At 48.5% G+C, this 22560-nt stretch overlaps 1 protein-coding gene across 2 annotated transcripts in view; it reads right to left on the reverse strand.

Annotated features, from left to right (window-relative positions):
• The window catches only part of SHANK2 (SH3 and multiple ankyrin repeat domains 2), a gene marked incomplete at both ends in the record, with an annotated part of 372055 nt that overhangs the window by 193577 nt on the left and 155918 nt on the right, over nucleotides 1-22560 (reverse strand). The window lies entirely within an intron of this gene.

The raw sequence follows: 22560 nt of genomic DNA on the forward strand, positions 1-22560 counted from the left end.
TCTCTGCCTCACGGCCTTCCCCCTGCTTTTGAGACAAGAACTTTCTATGTAGCCAAGGCTTATTTCTAACTTGGTCTCCCAAGGACTAAGATTATGGGTGTCATGCCTGGCCCTCTTTTTCCTAATGGGACAATTGTTGCAGGATCTAGGAATGGGGAGGTATAAGCCTCTCAGCTCCCAACAGGTTCAATGGATCACCAGTCACCATAGGAGATCAACACACAGAGCAGTCATGGCATTTAGGGGGAGTCGAGTGACCGGAGATCCAGGGTACTGAGCACCTGTCTCTGAGAGTGGGACGGAGGTGCCCGTGGTTGGGAGGACTTATGACTATATGGTATCCATGACCTGAAGGTGGGAAGGAACCAACCAGGCCCTGGGTGGTGAATAAATGTGATTCAAAGTGTGGGGCAGAGCCAAAGGTGTGCTTCACATGCAGAGGTATCAGGCAGGGGAGGTGATAATAGGGGAAAGAGTCATATCTTTTTGAAAATTTTATGAAGCTACTAGATGTGGACCAAACTGTTCCCCTGCCTTTAAACACTGAATCCCTGGCCTTTGTGGGCCAGCCTTTGGGAGAAGATTTGGGTTAGACAGCTCATGAAGGTGGGTATTTCATGAGGAGGAGAGTGTCTTTGTAAAAAATATCACCAGCCAAGCGAGGTGTTGCCTGCATCCCAGCATTTAGGAGACCGAGGCTGGGAGATCTCAAGTTTGAAACCAGTGAGACCCAGTCTCATAGAAAAGGGTAGAAGGCTCTGGAGGAAAATAATACCTAAAGCCTCTGGCCCTCACATGAATGTTCACATGTGTGCATCCACATGAATACACACACACACACACACACACACACACACACACACACACACACACAGTTTAAATAAATAAACAGCCAAGCTCTGTTCTCCATGGTCAAGTGGTTTCCTTCCATTCAGGAGAATACTAGCAGCCAGTCTCCCTGCCTTTTGGCCATATGTTGGTTTGAGTAAGAATGACCCCCATAGGCTCATATGCTTGAATGCTTAGTCACCAAGGAGTGGCACTATTTGAAAGGATTAGAAGGATTAGGAGGTATGCTTTCTTGGAGGAAATGTGATACTAGGGTTGGGCTTTGAGATTTCAAAAGCTCATGCAAAGCGCAGTGTCTGTCTCTCTTCCTGCAGACCAGGATGTAGCTCTCAACTACTTATCCTGCCTGCCTGCTTCCATGCTCCACACCACAATGATAATGGACCAAGCCTCTGAAACTGTAAGCAAGCTCCAATTAAATACTTTCTTACAAGAGTTGTCTTGGTCATGGTGTCTCTTCACAGCAATTGAATAGCAAATAAGACAGGATCCTTATGAGGGTATGGTGAGCAGGCAGCCATCTGTGACCTAGAGGGTGATCCCTCCTCAGGCCCAGCCCCCAATCATCCAGTCTCCAGAGTGGGGAACAGTACTCTTCTGTCAATCTGATTCCTATGACCTTTGTCATAGCAGCTGGGCTGAGAGGCTACTCCTCTCCATGTGGGCAGAAGGGTAGAGGCAGAGTCTGTGCACTGTGGGAATATCAGCACCACTCCCTGCCTACCTGAGCCCATAGCACTGGCTCCATAGCCTGAGAAGAAAGCTAGAGCCCAGACATAGTGTGTGCCAGGTGGCTGGGCACCACCAGCAGGGGGCTCTTTCAGTGGACCTTTGAGCATATCTGTCATGGCTCACCTTTCACAGGTAGCTCTTGGCCTCATGAAGCCCTGAAGAGACTATCTGAATATGACTCCCCCAACTAGGTGATCCCTAGGAGCTGTAGTTCTCATGAGTTCCTAGGTCTAGAACACTTGTGGAGAGCCACAGCTGCACACACCAAGCTTTGTTAGTATCTGTCCTCCTGAGGTCTCCAAGCATCGTTGTGATCAATCAGAATGTAAATCGAAAGAGGGAGGGACCCCGGGGAAGCTGAGCACTGAGCTGTGGCAAAGAGAGATCTGCTTTGTGTCCATGTGATTAATGGGGCTCCTGGGTGGCCATGAGCTCCAGACTGTAGCAATTTCCATGCCAGATTCTGGGGCTAAGTATTGTGGGGCAGAGCTTAGACATGGTATCTGGGTGTGCAAGAGTGTTCTTCCTCCTAAATCCAGTCACTGTGGGACAAAGCCAGGACCCAGCAATGGAAAACATGGGCCCAGCTCCAAGCCAATGGGCCTCCAAACAGTTATCTGGCCCAGTTTCCCGGTACCTGACATCTGGGTGACTGGGGCTCTGTGTTCTTCAGAATAGGTGCCACACTCCCCAATAGAGAGTGTAGAGAAGATTTGAGTCTACTTTCTATTTCTATGACACATTAGTGAGGCTTCAGCAGTCTATAAAGCACAGAAGTTTGTGTGGACCTTAGGTCTGGAGGTTGAAAGTCTGGGAAATTGACTGGCATTTGTCTGGCACCTGGCGAGGGACTCTTGCCAGGTCAGCACACAGCCAAAAGCACCACATGGCGACAGAGCAAGTCAAGTATGTCAGGGTCTTTTCAAAAGCCACCACGAGGTCTTCCTGTGGCCCCATCTGATTTTACTACCTAGCAAAGGTTCCACATCCAAATGCCACAGGCTGGTTACCCGGGCTAAGATTTTCTATACACGAACATCCAGGGACACAGCAAACCTCAGCAGGGACCAAAGCCAGCCGCCTCTTCAGCAGCTATGAACTCTCTCAATGTCTGCAGGAGGAAGGGAAGTGGAGGTCAAGGAGATGCAGAAAGAGAAGGAAGAAAAAGAGGAGGTAGAGAAGAAAGGGGATGCAGGAGAGTCAGGAACAGGTAGTGGCTTTGTTTGAAATGCTCAGAATGTATGCAGGTGGCAGGGCATGTCATTGTAAAGTCATGGCTGGTGGCCAGGACACAAGCCCAAAGCACACAGCCCACATACAACCCTGGGGTTGCCTGGAGCCTTCCTACCAGCCCTTCAGCTCTCTGCACCTCCTTTCCTGCCTGGGTCTACTATTATTTTCCAGTAGGGTAGAAGCGTATTCGTCAGCACTGGCATGAAATGTCCCTGCACTAAGCTGACAGCACTACATCATAACTGCAGGACACTGTGACTCTTCTTGTGTTGGCAACCGAGAAGCCTATTAAGTTCCCTATCTACCTACCTGTCAATCACCCATCTATTCACTTATAAATCCATTCTCCTGTCCATCCATCCATCCATCCATCCATCCATCCATCCATCCATCCCTCTCTCTCTCTCTCCCTCCGTCCCTCCCTCCATCTCTATGTTCATTGGTCTATCTACTTACTCTCAACAATTCACCCATCAATCTTCCCCATTCCTTTGCCTCTCCCTCCCTATCTTTATTCCAGTCATCTAGTAGGTCATGTGACTTCCTCAGAATGTGTATATGCCACGCTCCTTGCTGGCAGGTACTGAGGCCTCACCAAGAGGATTATACATAGATCAGCTCCGAAGGTTGTTTTGGGCACCAGAGGGTAAAGAGTGGTAAATGACAAGACAAACAACTGAATTGGGCATATGGGGCCAAGACTGGGACAGCTCTGCCTTGCTACAGAAGAGTGGGATCAAGACAGGGACTTGGGGTGGGAGGTGCAGTGTAGGGGTAGGTAAAGAGGGAGAATGAGTTTGGCTGCCAGAGCCCATTTACTACTTTCTGGAGGAGACACCAATTCCCTAAACTTAGCCCACATTCCTAAATTACCACTGCCAGCCCCACCTTCTCTCTTGGCTAGTTGTTGGACCAAGTGAGTCAAGGTTGGTCAGACGAGCCATCACACAGTGAGATACAGTCCTGTGTTGTCTCTCACAGTGACCAGAGAGGGTGCTCTGTGCCACACACAACTGCCAGCATTGCCAGAACAGTCACTCCCCAGCCTGATGCCACTACTGGCCACTTCCACTACGTCATAACTGGCGTAGAGAGGACCAAAGGACTCCACACAGAAAAGCAGACACATGAGGTACACAGAGAATGCTGAACTCCTGGATCTAGCCATGCCTGAGGCTATTGATCTTGAATCTGAAAACTGTTGAATCCATCAGCAGCTGCAGCTTGGGTGAGATGCTGGTTGGCAGTAAGTAGGATGTCTCAGTAAAGCACATGTGGCCTTTGTCAGGTGGGGTCCCACTGAGGCAAGTGCAAGCATCTGGAACCTGTGCTCTGGCCCCAGGTGGCCATTTGACACTCCCCCTTGAAGACAGGCTCCGCCTTGAGTGTTTCCTGGTGTGACTTCAGCTGTGTTCTCACCTGAAGCATCCATCACACTGCTTTATCGCATAGTGAAACCTTATGCCAAATGTTCCGACCTGCTCTGGGGTATGAAACCACAAGGTGTGGCTGGAGGCAACGCTGAGGAAATGGTCAGAAGGTACTGAAGCCCTCTCTAATATCTGGTCGTCTCCTATTCATCCCCCAGTAGCAGCTCAAAACCCCATATAAGATCATGTTGTGGCTGATAGCCCATAACTAGACATGTTCTTTTTCTTTTTAAAAACATTTCTTTTAGGGAGGAGGGTCTTTCTTCCTCCACTAGAATGTAGTGTGATGGCTGGAATCTATACACCCAGCTTGAACGGTGGGGCAGCTTATTAAAGACTTCAGAACAGCAAGAAAAGAGGAGACTAGGTCCCTGTAAGTTTAACATCTCTGTTCCAGCTCTGGGCTGTCTCCTTCTGTCTTCTGGAACAGAGAAGAGATAAACTCTATCTCATTCAAACCCCAGCTCCTTGGTGCCAGTCTAATACAGTGGGGACACTGTGGATACACAACCAGCATGCCATGGTTTTAAAGCATCTTAAAGTCTAAAGCACCATTCTCCCAAATATCAGATAGTTTCCACTTTAACCAACCACAGTGCTGGGCCAACTAAATCCTGCCCCCAGGACAGGGACATAGCTCCAGCTGTGGTGCTGTGTCCTGAAGTAGTGTTCTCCACTCACTAAATGTACCTGTCAGTTTCTTTGGTGTTTCATAACAACTGTTTCACTACCTAATTTTAGTGGCAACGCTTCTGCTCCCATCAGTGATCACTTGGAGAAGCTTCTGGGATTCTTGGCAGACAAAACGACAAGCAAGTTTTCAGCGGCAGAAGCCGGCCGATTCTTAGCCACACTGAATTCTAAATCTGTGTCACATTCCTTAGAAAATAACTAGCTGTCTCTAAGACACGCTGTCATTCTTCTGGTTTCCATGGCAGGAGTCTATAGCAGGCCTACTGTGTGCCAGGTGGGGACATGGGATGATGCCAGGTAGGTCCTGCCCTGTGTACAGATGAAGACAAGTGGACGGGTGTGGTTATGCCTTTATGCCAGGGATAGGAAGGCAAGTGCCAGGTCAGGCCTGAAAGCTCTGCCCAAGAGACAGCAGCCATGGGTGGCTCCCTTTGTAGGAAGATTCCAGAACTTGGGGCTGGAGAGATAGTTCATTTGTTAATGCTGGCTGCACAAACATGAGGACCCAACTTTAAGTCCAAGAACTTTTTCGGAATAAAAAGAAAAAAGCTGGTGCATGACTGGAGAGATGGGTTAGTGGTTAAGAGCACTGGCTGCCTTTCCAGAGGACCTGATTCAGTTCCCAGCAACAAGGGGGCTCACAGCCACCTGTAACGCACAGTTCTCTGATGCCTTCTTCTGGCATCTCAGGATCTTGTGTGTGCATGATGTACACAAAACCACAGAAGCACACGCATAAACACATATAAACAAACAAACAAATAGATAAACAAACACATACATACATAAATAAATGATTTTTCAAGGTTGCCAGGCATGCTATCATATGCCTCTAATCTAAGAACTCAGGAAGCAAAAGCAGGCAGATACCAGCCTGGTCTGCATAGTAAGTTCTAAGCCAGCCTGGGCTGCACAGTGTGCCTGCAAGTCCAGACCCAGAAAGGAGGAGACAAGTGTATTCCTGGGGCTCACTGGATCTAGCCTACTACTTGATGAGTTTTATGCCAAAGAGAGACTGTCTCGGACAACAATGTGGAACATGTCCTAAAGAGGAAAAGCTGAGGTTGACCAATTGTCCCCACACACATACATCTACACACACACACAGAGAGAGAGAGAGAGACACATAGACATACACACATAAACACACACACACACACTCAGGTTGATTCCCCCACATGTATACACATACACATGCAAACACAATATTCTAGAACATGGGGAAATTTTTTACCATTTTTCAAGAAGTTTAACATGGCAACTCTATTCCCATAAAATTAAAAATCCCCCTATGCTGCTGGTCAGTAGCATAACACAAATAGCTCCTGGTGTGCAGAGAGGAATTTCATCTCACATACAGGATAGATGTTTTGTGGAGCCTGGATACCCACAGGACTCTGAGGCAGGAAGCAAGAGGTCATGATCAAGGTACATAAAGTACCACTACCTCCTGAGAGACAAAAAAGAATAGCCCAAAGAAGCCATAAAAGCCAACGAGGCCTCATCCCTTGAAGAAAGGGGGAAGGGCTGGAGGGGTGCTGAGCCTGCAGGGGAAGGAAGGGACCTCCACCCCTCTCCTTTTCTTGTCTGGTGAGGTAGGAGGGGTCAACCAGGGCAGCCCAATGGGAAGAACACTGGCACCTGGATCAGCCTATGCAGCAGTCAGTGCTCTGAGGCTGGGCTGAAGAGAGGTGTGGGACATCCTGATGCTTTGCTCCTTATTCATACAGAGGTAGGCCTTGAACTTCAGGAGCCAGGGTATCCCTGCAGCCTTTGTTTGTCATCTTAATCTGCAGCCTGAATTCTGATTGTTTTCCCGAAGCAAGGAGGATGGTTTCCAACTGGGGCCAGTGAGATAGTTCAGCTGGTAAAGGCACTTGCCTCTAAGATTGACCACTGGAGTTCTCTACCTGGGACCGTTGTGGTAGAGACAATGAGCGTTTGTGAGCTGGTTTCCCTGAAGGCCTCACTTGTAGGAGAAACAAAGATGTGGGGACAGCCTGGGGCAGTGAGGAGTGTGGGAAAAGAGGAGGTCAGTGTAGGAGGGGGCCACTGGCACTAGCTGCCCTCTCTGGGTTTCTAGGGTTTGAGGAGCTGATGGACGACCCGGTGTGATGCTTATCTGCAATCCCATCTGTTCCTTCAGGGGTTCCAGCATCAAATCCATCCGTACAGCTTTCCTGCTTGCCTCTTGGCCTTTCTGGCTTCACCTATTATAAGCCCAGAGCCAGGCTAGCTCTGCAAATGACAGTAGATAGTTATGGGCCCCAAAAGAGGCTGCTCTGGCAGTGGGTGGGTCAGGGTGCTGCTGGTGTGCAACAGTGACTAACCTGGGGGGTGAGGTGAGCACAGGTCTCCATCAGAAAAAGCAGGCCTGAGAGGAGAGCAGATAGCCTCAAAGCTACTGTTGGGGTGGCCCGATCTGGGTTGTACCGTTTACTCCTGGATTGCCTGGACTGGCTACACCACATACCTGCCCAGTGCGGGGCCTCATGCGCTTCAGCCTTTGTTGCATGGTTTCGTTGTGAAGTGAGTATGGGTGGTCTCAAGTGAATGCTAAGGGGGATTCAAGTTCCCTGCTTCATGAGGAGTTGACTGCTGCTTCATGAGGACTATCTGCACTCTCGTCAGAACCTATAGAGGGGGCCATGTCTGCCTGGGGCGGGTGGGGGTGTGCAGAGAAGGTAGGCCATCTAGGTTGCTCAGCTTGCAACCCCAGCCTGTTTGGCAGGAATCAAGATATGCTTAGGAGACATTTGTACTCCTTTGGGTCCCATTGTGGCTGTTGAGACAATGGACCCCAAGAAATTAGAACTTCCTCCAGGAATGTCATGCTGGAATGAGGAGAAGGCTGAAGCCTGGTATCATTTAGGGGTTTGGGGTGGGGTGTGGGCTTGTCCTCCGGAGAGGCTTGCTATTCATCACAGGACCTTACAAAAGAGACTTGAAGCTGAGATCAGCAACTCTCAGGTATATATATGCCCTGCCTTTTCTTTAAACCTAGGCATCATGTCAGGACCCCCTGGAGATGGACTAGAGCGGGGGAGGGGGGGCCTCTTCCCAGGGTAGCCACACTGAATAAATCTCCTTTTCCTGTTTTTCTCTATTAATTTAAATCTTCTAATTGGCACACTGAAGATGGGTGACCAACCCTGGATTTTTAGGGCTGCTGGGACCCAGGCTTGGACCTTGACTTGTTTTCCAAGTTCACTTCCAAGAGCCCTTTCTATAGGTGGCTGTAGGTGGGGCACATCACAGGCACAGAGGCAGAGCTGTCACCAGCAGGGATCTGCATGACATTTCTGGGCAGACCTGGCCAGCCAGGTGGGTAGAAGAAAGCCCTGAGTGTTCATACTTGCTTAAGCCCCTGTGTGGGAGGCAACACTTCCTTTGTTCCCTGCCTCTGCCCTCAGTGCCATGGTACCCTCTGGGATAGGCTGAGTATCCTGCTGAAGGTAGAGGGCACCCCTATATCTCTACATCTTCCTTACAGACCCTTCCTAGGTGATGGTCATGTATTATCAGCCTGTACCAGCCTCCTTAGCAGGCCCAGGTTCACAGGAAAATATGGTCTTTCACCAAGTGTCACCCAGTGACAGACTTCCTGCCTGAATTCCAGCTCCAGGTACCAAGCAGCCTCTGCTGGCCGGTAGGGGATAGGAGAGCAAGTGACTAGCTGCCTTCTCTGCCTGGAGGGGGAGCACTGCCTGCATCAGGCCAGGAAACCTCAGCTCCTGGAGAAAGTAGGTCAGCCGATTCCCTCAGCGGCCACAGCTCTGCTGCTCTCCTTTGCTCTTGGAAGCGGCCCCGTTTGGATGACAAATGAGGCAGTCACCCTGGCAATCAGACTCCTTCTAGGACTGTCCACGAGGGAAGCCGGAGTTTCAGGAATGGGAACTGGGTCAGGTCGTCACGAGGGCTTTGTATCTGTGCCAGAATTCAAGGACAGCTCTGCCCCAAATAGTACAGGAGTCCTGTATCCACCTGACTGCTGGGCAGACACAGTGAGCCCGAGTAGGGCTTACTTTAGGCTTCAGAAATGGGGCAGGAAACAGAACACACACACACACACACACACACACACACACACACACACACACATGTTAAGATATAAAGGACATGCACAAGTGTGTATACCTATAAATCATGTGCACACACACAGGTGCCAGCACCAAGCATGCAAACATATGTGTAGCTGCACTGTGTGCAGACAAATTCATGTAAATCTAAGTACCATGAATGCGCACACATGCAGTTCGAAGTGATATCATGCATATACTCATTGTAGGTCTGAATATAGTAAAGACACCTGTTCAGTGGACATCTCTGCAGTTACAAGTGATGTCATATACACACTCATATGTGTCTATACATGTATACACCCCCATGAACATGTATGTCAACATGCACATGTGTTCATGTGCATGCACACACTATAGCTTGTCTCTGTACCCTGCCGTGAATGTGTACACGGGCATCTCTCATCAGGTGTTCGGTGAGGACTATGGTGCTGCATTTCATGGGGAGGTGCCAGCTGGCTTGCATAGGGCACGAAGCTGCCGTGGGCTCTCTCTCACTGCCTACTTACACCGAGCTGTGGAAGAACATGTGTGCCAGTGTGGATTCTAGATGGTTCCTAACGCTGGACAGATGATCTGGGCCCTCAGGAAAAGTGGAGCTGAGAGTCTGGTGTGCGACCCTCAGAGAGGGAGTTCTAGTCTCTGTTTCTCAGTCACCTCTTCTTCCTTTGCCTTGTGGGTCCTTCAGTAAGATGAAGTGTCAGAACCTTCTGTATTCAAAGAGCACACTTATATCTCGGCCCATTAAGTGTGCATGGCAAAGGGGCATACTAGTGGAAGTCAATGGCATGTGTGGGGCAGCTACACTGGGATGAGTGACATTTGTAGGGGGTCTGGCAGCATCGTGTGCAGATATAGCCTAAGACACACACACACACAAGCATGCACCTAGATATGCTCTGATCAAAGCCAAAGGACCTGAAGGAAGAAGCTGTGAGCAACTTGCTGGGGCCCTGATGCACATCCCCAGCTCTGGCTGACAGAGGACAGAGTAGACAAAGCTGCTCCTCTCCCACAGTGGACACATGGCTCCTTAGATTTAGCAACTCAATAGGTTCATGAGCTGGATGCACTTCAGCAGCCAGGCACCCAATCCTCGGACCATGCCTGCCTTCACTACCAGCATTGTAACCAGCTCTAAAAGCACTTAGAACACGACTTTAATCTGTGTGCTCCTCCCCAGAGGTCTACTGGTGAAGATCTCTAGGGAACCATGGAGACCTTGGGGCCAACAAAACCTGATGACAAGTTTGTGAGGCCTGGCACAGGATGACAGCAGGGCCCTTTGTCCAAAACAGTAGGAATTTCAACAGCATCAAATAAGCATGAAGCAGGTGGTGTGTGGGATGGCTGCGAAGCCAAGCTTTCCTGGCTTGAGAACAGGTGTATTCTGTCTCCCACGCCAATGCTACAGCACCATGGAAGGTCCCATTTCTACAAGGCCATATTCCTCTTGACCTCTTGATCTCCCTAGGAGTGAGTGAGAGGGAGAGGAGAGGAGAGGAGAGGAGAGGAGAAGAGAGAGAGAGAGAATCCATCCTAGATGCCTGCTCACACAGTATTGTACCTTACTTTTGCAAAGTAGCATTGTGCCTGCAGTTCAAAGAACTGTATCCCAGGGGGAGGGTGACTTTCACAGAGCAAAGCTACTCACCAATGCCAGTCACAGCCAACCACAACCTGGCAGCCCCTCAGATGTTAATCAGTGCTGATGAGATAGCTCAGTAGGTAAGGGTGCTTGCTATGCATAAAGATCTGAATTCAAACCCACAGAGCTGCATAAAAAAGAAATCTTGCTGGGGCTGCAGGTGCCAGGGACAGGGGGCTCACTGGGGCTTTCAGGCCAGCAGCCAGACTCCAGGTTCATGAAGAGACCCCATCTCAAAAAATAAGGTAGAGTGGTAAAGTGGATACCATATTCCTCCTCTTGCTTCCTCATGTGCATGTACACCAACACACATGCAAACATCACACACACACACAAGCAAACACACATGTGTGCACACACATGCACATGCACATGCACATGCATGCGCACTTAAACATAGCCATCACACAACCCAACATTTCTACCCTTGGATACAAACCTCAGAGAAATGAATAGACTCTAGCCAAGACCTATACCTGAATGTACACAGCAGAATGATTCCCAACAGCCAAAAGATGGGAACAACTTAAGTGACTGATAAAATGTGCCACGTGTATGCAAATGCAAAGGAATTAGCCATAAAAACAAGAGTGATAAGCCTTTTGCTAAATTAGTCACTTGTAAAAGACTGTCTTCTGATGAATTCCATGACATGAACTGCCCGGAGCCAGCAGGAGAGTTGGTGGCTGCCAAAGGCTGGTGAGGGAAGGAAGCAAGAGGCTGTTTCGGGTACCAGCTTTAAACTTAAGATGCTAGAGCATTTTGGAATTCACTACACTGAGGTTTTCAGAACTATGTGAATAAAAAGGAAGAGAAAAGGAAAGAAGAGCTGTTGTGCCATGCACTGTAAAAGGGTAACCTTTTTTTGGGTATGATGATTATATTCCAGTTCAACAAAACACTAGTGGGCCACCTCCAGATGCCTCTCGGAGCTCTTCAGGGCCCATCTGACAGGCCACAGCTGAGCACCAGGAGTTAATTCTGCAACTTGATTTTATTAACTGCCCTAAAGATTCCTGAGGGCACTTTGGTTGAAGTCACATGCTGACTTTAGTCTAGCCCATACCAGTGGACAGTCCCAAGGTCTCCTGCTCCCTGCAGCATCTCCCTGGCTCTCTTGGAGAACACAGGCTCCTCCTAGACTGATGCTGCTGTGCTCATGACCCTGGCTAGGGACAGGGGCCATAGAGTGCACCCTCCCACAGTGGCTGTAAGATGTTCTCCAGCAGGAGTCTGGCCTCCCCAGAGTCCCTTTCCATACGCGTGTCTTAAATTTAATCTGTAAGTGTGGAGGTTTTGCCATTAGCAGTGCGCAGCCCCCATAAGCCAATGTTTATTCATAATCTTTGGGTCTGTTTCCCATCGTCTATTTCAGAGAAGCCAAAAACAACATCTCCATTCACTAGCAGAGCGCCATATGACAGCCTTCATTTTCCAGAAAGATATGCAGCTCTGGGGGTGGCATGAGGCATCCATTTTTGCCCCAGCTGCAGGGGACTCCCGGTCTGGCTCATTGTCCCGGAGCTGGATGCACTAGTGCCAGAGTGTGCCTCTCATCACTCCTGCTGACAAATGGCAGAGCAATGAGACCACCAGTGCATGTCGAGTGCCCATTCTTCCCTGTGGGTGCATGACCTTGTCTGCCTTCTGAAAAACTACAGCATCCAGACACTCATAGTGTAATGAAAAGTGAGACCTACAGGCTGCAGACCTGTGGTCTAGCAGGGTATGCTGGGTAGGCAGGTACTAAACCCCTGATTGGAAGCACTGTCTAAACAAACACAAGGCATAGAACCAAAGCCAGCCAGTGGGAGATCAATAGCCTTGCCTGGGTCTTATATACACCCCTGTTGGCCTTTGTTCACAGACCATAGGGTTTCTGAAACATATCATTGGCTCCATTGTGGGGGTATTAGATGGGGGTGATAACAAAACTGGAATGGGGTGCAAATGAGACAAGAGTAGTATACAGCCAGCTACTCCCTACTGCCCAGCAACCACCCACTCACCCACCTATCTACCTGCCCATTCAACCACCATCTGCCTACCCACCTACACATCCATCCATCCACCCACCCATCCATCCATCCATCTACCCATCTATTTATCTACTCATGCACCTACTTATCCACTCATCCATCTACCTACCTATCCACCCATACACATACTCATCCATTTATGTATTCATCCATCTACCTACCCACTTACCCATCCATTCATCCATCTACCCATCCACTCACCCCTCCCATCCATCCATCTACTCAACTACCCATTGTCTGCATTTATCTATCTATCCTTACCACCCACCTAACCTCCCATTCCACTATCCATCCACCCACTAATTCTCTTCCCATTCCTTGGCACCTCATTGTTTGGCCATGTGGGGTGTGGGAAGCTCTGCCAGAAGCCAGCTGCACCCCCTTGTTCGTTCTGTGAGAAAGGGGACACCATAGCCCTATCACCTCACCTTACCTATAGGTGCTTATTAACCACCACCCAGGAGCTCTGAGTTCACCCTTTGGTGCCTGACTGGCACCACTCCCAGTCAAGGTCTCAACACTAGTGTGGCTATGCTTAGAGACTGGGTACTTAAGGAGGGTCAAAGATACCTGTGAGAATGGGGCCAGTACACAGGGAGCAGAGGGCAGGTGAAGACACCAGGATGCATGCATAGCAATGTCTACAAGCTGGGAGAAGCACTTAACCTGCCTGGCCCCTAGATCCCTGACTTCTACCTCTAGAACTGTGAACAATTAGACACCCAGGTTCCAGGATAGACAAACTAAACAACACAACCATATCCTCAGCCTGCTGCCCTTTGTACTGTGGTCCAATGAAACACTGAAGATGTTTCCTGCCTATGAGCATCTGGGCCACACTGGTACCCCTCCCTCAGAAGCCTGTGCTAGGTGACTGAGCTCAAGGTGACTTTCCTGGGAGCCAGGAAGGGCTACAGAGAAGAAGGGCAGGGCTGGTACCTAATATCTCCAGGTTGCCATGGTAACCCAGAGCAGTCCACTACTGCTCCTGGGAGGAGGCAAGAAAGGTCTAGGTCCCACAGGAAAGCCAAAGACTAAATCCTCACAATGTAACCCAAAACAAGAAACCCAAAACAAGGCGCAGAAATGGTGTAACTCTATTTTGGGGGCAAACCCCGGCATGAAAACTGGTATTTAAATCCCTGAGCAGCTGCTAAGAAACAGCAGTCCCAACCCCCTTCGCCAAAGCGGCTCTGAGTATATTTTAATAAAATAGCGTAAAAGATAGGGTGGGGTTGTGAGTGTGTACTCGTGGGTGTGTGTGTGCCAGGTTGTTTAACAAACACACAGTTGCTAGCAGGCAGAACAGCAAGTCTTCGTATTTATTTTATGTCCCGTTAGGGAATGGTTAGTGGCTTATTTGGAAGCTGGCTGGGGTTGCTTATTAATATTTTAGATTGCAATTGTGCTAATAGAGTCATTTGCTTGTATTTTTAACGGCTCTAAAGATAACAGACATGTTCTATTTTGGAATGGGCCACCCGGCCACTCGGAGATCATGGAGGGTTTACGTACACAGTGACTAACAGAAAGTTATCACAGTACAGCACCAACCCCACCCCAGGGAAGTAAGGACCGAGCCCCAAATCTTTCCATTCCTGCTAAAACACTTCTGCTAGCTATGAGAGTGGAACAATGTCCTCCCTGCTCTTTAGACATCTGCAATAGGGGCATTATCCTCTGGTCACAGAAGCTCCACTGTATGTCCTTAACATGCTATCTGTGTTCTAGCCCAGCCACCCTTCCTGATACATCAGCTCCCCTTCCACAAGTCCTTCCACAGAAATTAGCCTTATGAGTCAAACCAGCCCCGTTGAGGCCCTCGAGAGAGCAGAGCTAAGCTTGGCAAAATGTCTTTGTCCTGGACTTGGAATCTACAAGAACATTAGGCCTGTGATTGCCAGAGAAAACATGAGGGCCAAACTGACCAGAAGAAGAGGCCTCTGTGGAGAGGTAAGGGTCTGGAGTTAAAAAGCCCTCCCTGGGCATATCAGTGTGAGCACCTGGGTCCAGCTGTGCCTGAAGACTTTTTGACTACAAGCTAATAACTTTCCTCAGGTAGAACATGGCCTGAAGCTTTTGCCTCCAGTTGAAAGAAAAAAAAGATGGTGACTTGAATTGCCACTAAGGTTGAATGGGGTTATGAGATGCAAAGGCATAAAGGAGCCAGAGCCCCAGAGGCACATCTAACTCTCTCTGAGCACCAGGCCTGGGCTCCACAGCACAGGATCTGGGCGCTGCAGGTATCTCTAATGCTATGAAGACCCTTGGGCTCTATCATCCAAATGAGGAGTCTGATGCTGATTTTTTTTTTTTTTTTTTTTTTTTTTTTTTTTTTTGAGACAGGGTTTCATTATGCAGTCCTGGCTGATCTTTATGAGTGGCCAGGATGTGCCTGCCTCTACCTCTGGAGTGTTGGGATTAAAGGTGTGCACCACTAGACCTACCTGGCCTGCTATGTTTTTTTTTTTTTTTTAAGATGATTTGTTTGTTTTTTTTAACTAATGTGTGAGTGCATGCATCTGAGTATGCATATATGCAGTCCATGTGTGCAGGTACATGCAGAAGTCAGACATGGATATTAGATTCTCCTGGAGTTGGAGGTGTGACCTGCCTGTTATGGGAGCTGGGAACAGAACCCAGGCCCTGTGCAAGAGCAGCAAGTGCTCTTTACTGATGAGCCACCTCTTCAGTTCCACCATGCTGACTTTTAAAGACAAAACTGCTTTACCTTTTAAACAAAGATCTGTGTGTTACTACAGAGAGAGTCAGACCTCTGGGGTTTCCACACCCTCGGGTTCTTGCCTTCACTGTAGCCTGTGCTGAATCTTGTTGAATGGAAACAAGGAGAGAGAGCTTCCTTTGGTCTACAACCATGGGCTCTGGGAAGCCAAATGTGCAGTTCAAGTTCTCTCAGCTTCTTTCTTGGGGTACACAATAGGGTGATAAGCCCTGGGGTTGCTTTAGGGATCAGAGGAAAGCCAAGTAAGAAAGACATCTGGGTCAGGCTGCTATCCTAATAAGGCTGTTTTAAGGGAGGTTGCTGCTCATATTTGGGTCAGGATCTTTGTTACAATAAAAGAACCATTTTTATAAAGTGAGGGGCACAGAGAGGGTCTTATTCTTCAGCCTTCTTTCATATCCAAAACTCCCCAACTCAGGCAGCCCCAAGAGCCTCAGGGAAATTTGGTTATCTCAACTCAGGGAAGGGGCTGGGGGTGTGGGGCAGTTACCCCCATAGCTCTGCTGGGCTTCCAGCCATAGCCAACCAGCCTTTTGTGTTTCTGGGGGGGGAGCACTTTAATTTGTTTAAAACAAGAAGCTGGCATCTCTGGCACAAGAGGGAGCCTCCATGTGCATTTGAGCAGAAAGGAGGAAATGGGATTACAGTGGAGACGTCCCCACTGCCTACAGGAGGCATGAGGCCCACGCCTGCCCCTCCTGAGTCACAGAGTAGATCAACAGCCCATCAGAGTATGGAGTATCCCATACGCCAGTGAACATCACCAGCCCAAGATTTGCTTCTAGGGTATGTGAAGAGGGACTCTGAATCAGCAAGAAATACACAGATGGCCTGAAAGATAAATAGGCCAATGCCTTGAATAATGCTGGGCAGAAGAATGGACTCATCAAATGAGCCCTTAGCATATAGCCTGGAAGTAAGGTGCACAGCAGCTGAGAGCACAGCAGCTTCGGGCATGGTGGTGCTCACCTATGACCCTGCCCCAAAATTCTACATGGAAGGAAGAGGGGCTGCTGATGCTGATGCTCATCAGCTGTGGTGTAGAGTTTCTGTTCCAGCAGTCATTTCAGATGCGTCTATACCCACTGTAAGTTGTATCAGGGGAGAGAGGCTCGCACTTCAGGGGAGAAAGACAATATAAACAGAGGCAAAGGCAAAGTGACCTCAAGGGAGCCTGCCATACCAAGAGGAGAATTGGAGAACCAAATGAAAGTTCAGGAGTGCACAGAGCAGTCTAGGGGCCTCCTGGGAAGCAGGGAGTACTGGGCAGAGGCAGGGAGGGATTAGAACTCTCAATCTATGCTCATGACAGTGGGGCTCTCAAGCTGGAGTGCCAGACTTTGTTGATATTATTCTTCCGTCATTGCTTTAACACTTTGATCACTACATGATCATTATAACCATCACTAACCTCACCACAACCATCATTAATATCACCATTAGCACTGTTATCACCATGACTCTCATCAGTACCGTCATCACCACCATCATTTATATCACCATCATTATGACAATTATCACTATCACTACCACCATGACCATAGCCACCATCATCAGCATCAGCATCTTTATGACCATCACCATTAATGACATCATCACAGCACTAGCTGAACACCAACACCACCATCAACTACACCATCCCCATCATGTATGGCACTGCCTTGGCCATTACTGATGTTGCCATAACCATCATTACCTCCTGACTGCCCAACTCATCACCCAGGATGGCTGATGTTCTGTAGGCACTCCTGCCTTTTTGGTGAAGTAACAGATCTCTCACTCGGGCCTATCTATATGCAGGTGCTGGCCCCGTTCTTATAAGACATACACCTCTCTGGCCCTTATTTGTAAAATGAGAATCATTACTTCATTTATTCCCAATCCCCTATTTACCTTGAAGATCACAAGAGTCACTTGAAAGTCTAGACAAAAGGCTGAAGGGCTGCTGTTATAATATGAAGACTTGTAGCCATGAGCTCTGGGAAGGTCCCATATTATAGGGCTGTGAGTGATACTTAGTGACCATTGTAGACAGAGAAGTACAGTAATCAAGAGAAAGGGTAAACCCTAGAGATTGATCCAATGCTGACAGGGAGGTACCAGTGGGCAGGCCCCTGGCCCAGGCTTACCACAGGCTTACCTTTATTATTAAGGTCACACACAGGAAGGACAAGGCAATTGAGACAAAATTTCTAACGATTTATGAACACTGGTCATATAAGACCAGAGGAGAAAATGAAATCAAGAGTCCACTCCCTAGCCCCAAAGACACATAGAATCTGTTCACCTGAGAGCTAGTATTAAGGAATCGTCCTCAGATGACCAGATGGTCAGAACTCGGATAAAAGGCACTACATTCTTGACTATGCCTCAGTCATGGATGCTTCAGTTGGAGATCTGGGGTGCTGTAAGCTGTGTATCCTACCAGGACATGTCAGAAGCTTCCAGAATCACATAGATTAAAATATTTGAGATAGGGTTTGAACCTAGATGTCTGAGTTCTGAACTGTCCTCTCATGGTCCCCTGCAGGGTCAGTCCTGGTGTCTTAGAGTAAGGCTCCTGTTGAGTCATCTATTTCTCAGAGCACAGCTTGACTGCCTGGCTCCATTACCATGCAGTTGATCTTAGACCCTGAGGCCTCTCCTGCATACTTCATGAGCTTCTGACAGGTGGCAAATTGGCTAGTGCCTTGTCCTTCCTGTGTGTGACCTTAATAATAAAGGCATTTCTTCAGCTGTGGTAAGCCTGGGCCAGGGGTCTGCCCACTGGTACCTCCCTATCAACATTGGATCAATCTCTAGGGTTTACCCTTTCTCTTGATTACTGTGTTCCTCTGTCTACAATGGTCACTAAGTAAACTCTGCTGGAAAGAACCAGGGTTGGCAGACAGTGTTTTATTTTTACATGCAAGATGCATCATGGGAAATGACACCCATGCATGTGCTGGCTTCCCATACTGTTTCATTCCCAGGAACCAAGTATCAGTTTTGGAGTGCTTTCTTTCTTTGTGAGCCAGGTTTCATAGTTTCACTGTATACTCCAGGCTGATCTTGAACCCACTGCATAACCCTGGTTGGCCACTGAGCCTGTGACAGTCCTGTCTTATCTTCTAAGTGTATACTACTAAGATTGGTGGGCTTTATCTTAGTTTTTCTTCCAAGAGCCAACTCTAGGGCACCCCTTCTTTTAGCTCCCCCTTAGGATTTGAAGAAGGAAGGGTCCAGCTGTCACTAGTCTATCACTTCTAGTCAACAAGCAAGGAAACTGACATCTCAGTAGATGGAGGAGGTCTGGGGAAGGGAATGCTGCCTCACACACTAAGGTAGCAGGCCTATTGGTTACAGCAGGTGACATGGTGCTACCTGATACAGGTGTGAGCTTGAGAATCTAGACAACAGCTGGCTGGTTTCCTGGTCTACTGCAACAGCACCCTTCTAAAGATAAGAGAGCCTATGGTAGTCACTTTGTCCTTGGCATGTACTATGTAGGACTAAGAAGAGCAAGATGCTATCCCCGACTTGAGGAGTCTGCACTTCAGGAGGATGGGAGAGGGACATGCACACACTTAGCCAAAAGTTTCTAGAGTGCTGCCTGTTATACACATAGCACTGTGGTCACGGGCTACCCTATGCTTCCAGCTCCATGTGATGACGTGTGAGAGTAAGTGAGAGTTTGTGCACTGGGCCATGCTGTTCTCTCTCAGGCACAGAAAATGTGACTATGATGGTTGTTATCTCCACGGACCCTTCACAAGACACACAAAGAAATCTACCCAGAGACGTTAAGTAACCTCTGCAAAGGAAATGTGCCAGTTAACTCTGCGTCATCTTGACGTGTGCTAGAGTCAGATGATAAGGTGACTCCATACGACTCGGCTATAGGCAAGGCTGTGGAACATTTTCTTAATTAATGATTGATGTGGGTAGACCCAGCCCATTGTGTGCCATCCCTGGGCTGATGGTCCTGGGTTCTGTAAGAAACCAGGCTGAGCAAACCATGATGACCAAGCCAGTAAGCAACATTCCTCCTGCCTCCAGGTTTCTACCCTGTTTGAGTTCCTGTCCTGACTTCCTTGATGAACAGTGACATGGAAGTGTAAGACAAATAAGCATCATACAGGCAGAACACTCACACACATACAGTTAGCAAAACAGTTTTAAAAGACAGGGCTGCCGTTCATTTTGCTATTGGTCCTCAGCCTCTGACAACCATCTTCGGGTGACAGAAATTCCCTGTCCCACCTACAGGCAGAAAGCTCCGTATGTATATATGCCTCTTCCTGTTGGGGTTCAGTCCTTGACCTACTTTTCTATCTGTGGAATATTCAAGAGTGCTTCTACCTTGCCATAGACAAAGACAAAAGGGCTTCCACAGCTCAGACAAAGCTGACCTTGTGTGGAAAGAGCTGGCTGCCTGGAAATACTAAAACAATACTTGAACCATCTTTTGGATTCTATGCATATTCAAAGGCTACAAATTTCCAGTGTCCAAACAAAAAAGCAAGGGGAGAAAGGGTAAATTAGACTTCATTTAAAATTTCAAAACCTTCTACTCATTAAGAAACGCAATTAGAGAACAAAAGGGAAGTCACAGACTGGGAGACACATTTACAGAGGCTGGGACAGAGCAGTGACAAGCAGGGTCCGTACAAGAAAAATCGCCACACACCCAGCACAAGAGGTGAGAGCACCATTTAGAAATGGCATCAAAACCCTGAACAGAGAGAGGCCTCTCGAAACAAGTTTTGCACATGGCAACCACGCCTGCAGGAGGAGCTTAACCACCAAAGTAATCAGAGAAACAAGGTGACCCTCACAGTAAGGAACGACTTCACAAACACCAGGCCGCCATGGCAGACTGACGGACGGGAGGAGAGGCTAACACCACCAAATGCTGGTGTTGGGGCAGAGCACCTGGAGTGTCCCAGCACTGTGGTGTGGGGATGAGCCAGCCTGGCAAATCGGACAGTTGTGTCACAACCCTCCCTCCTTCCCTCCCTCCCTCTTCCCTCCCTCCCTTCCTTCTTGCCATTAATTTTGTGTAAGTAAATATTTGTATGTACAAATGTATATCTACACAGGAGTTCACATGTGTACAGATGCATGGAGAGGCCAGAAGACAACCCCTGGTATCCTCAGCAATGCTATCTGCCTTATTTTTGAGGCAGGGTCTCTCACTGGCCTTGAGCTCACACACTGAACTATGATGTCTAGCCAATGCCCCTCTGTCTTTGCCTCCTTGGTGCTGGCATTACATACACGAACCAGTGGAGCTGCCTTTGGCTTGTGGGTTCTAGAAACAGAACTCAGGTCCACAAAGGACACACTTCACTGAGTCATCTCCCTAGGCACGTGTAAGAAATTCTTATGAAACTCAACATGTTCCTATCACGTGACCCAGCAGATTTTCACCTAAAGAAGTGAGGAGAAGTGAAAGCAAATTATCTACAGAGAGACTTGTATGAAAATGAGCCCAGCAGCTTAGTTTACGTCAGATTACACAGAGGAGCTAGTCAGCTATCTTCAGGAAAGTGGAGAACACTGCTCACATAAAATTATAAAGAAGGGAGTGCTACGCAGCAACATACAAGGTACCACAATGCAACATGGTAAACACTGGCTGAATGTAGAAGTCAAGACTGGGCCTGGAATCCAACAACAGACATAACTCCTCTGTGGTGACACAATTTAGAAAGCTGCTTGTCTCTGGTGGGATGGCTGGACAGCCATCAGGGAGAATGTTCCATCGCTGTGACAAAAATCATGAGAGAATCAGTTTATAAGGGGAAAAGGTTTATTATCGCTCACTCTGGGATGCTGGCAGGACTCGTGGTGGCCTGTTACATTATAAAATGGTGATATTGGTCACATACATTTGCCAATGGCCTTGGAGCAAAGGGTACTCTTCACCCACCCAAAAGACACCCATGTCCTAATTCCTGGGACCTGGGATGTCACCCCATTGACACATGGAAGCTTAAAAGATTATAGATGGAATTGGAGCTGCTTTAGGCAGCTTGAACCTCACCTGGCTGGGCCCTAAAAGTGGTGACAGGGAGGAGGTGGAGCTGTTCTGAAAGATGCAGCTAAAGAGTGACCCTACCCACAGCTGCCTTCTTGAAGTGAGAAGGGGCCACAGCTGAGGATAAAGCCTCTGGAAGCCAGGAAAGCAGAACACACCAGTTCTCCCTCCCCAGAGATTTCAGATGGAGCCAGTCCCACTTATATCCAGATTGAAGCCAGGCTAGATCCCTGAGTCTTCTGAATTCTTCACAGCAGGGGGATGGATGGACTTATGCTGCTCACTGTACTGCTTACTCAGCTTTTAGGACTTTAAGAGGCACGAGGATACGCAGTTTAGCTCTTTGTCCTGCGCTCACTAAAACCTGACATGGCTGGGGCAGAGTGTCAAGATCCAGTCTGTGTTTTCAGACTGCGCAGAATGTGAGGATGGGCCCCAGAGGAACCTTGGAGCCAGCACCAACCCAGGTACACAACTCTGCTTAACCAAAGATACCACTGTGTGGCTCCATGACCTGAAAGTGCCTGCCATAGAATGAGTGTCAGCCTGGCAAGCTCTACTGTCTGTAAGGACACTGCCAGTGGGAGCCAAAGACGCTGTGATCCCTCCCAAGGCCGACAGGAAATTAGGGTGGGCTGTACTTCATCTAAGCCACTATTCCACAAGATAGAGAAAGCAGGATGACCCAATGACCCCTCATGTGTCCTTCAGGGCTGACCTGTTCAGGTGTGGGTCACAGAGCATTTCCAATGAAAAGCAGAGGTTGGGGTGACCCAGTTGCTTTGAAGATAAGCATGGGGGGGAGGAAGTGACACCCCTATTCCAAACAGCAGGGCTTTGAGGAGACAGGTGGTGAAGACAGCAAGCAGAGAAGCCTTGAATAAAGCCTCTGAAAGCAGAAAACAGTTTCCTCCCAAGGAAGATGGGGCCAGACCAGGGCTAGAAGGGGGTTAGGCATTAGGACAGACCAGTTGATATCTGGTGACTAGTGTCTCTCATTCAGCAAAACCTGATCCTACCACCCACTAAATCACTGCCCATCTGCCAACCTCTACCACACCACTTCCAACCTTGTCTTTCAAGATCTGGCTG

Source organism: Micromys minutus (assembly GCF_963924665.1).
Source record: "Micromys minutus genome assembly, chromosome: 2".
NCBI classification, from domain to species: domain Eukaryota; kingdom Metazoa; phylum Chordata; class Mammalia; order Rodentia; family Muridae; genus Micromys; species Micromys minutus.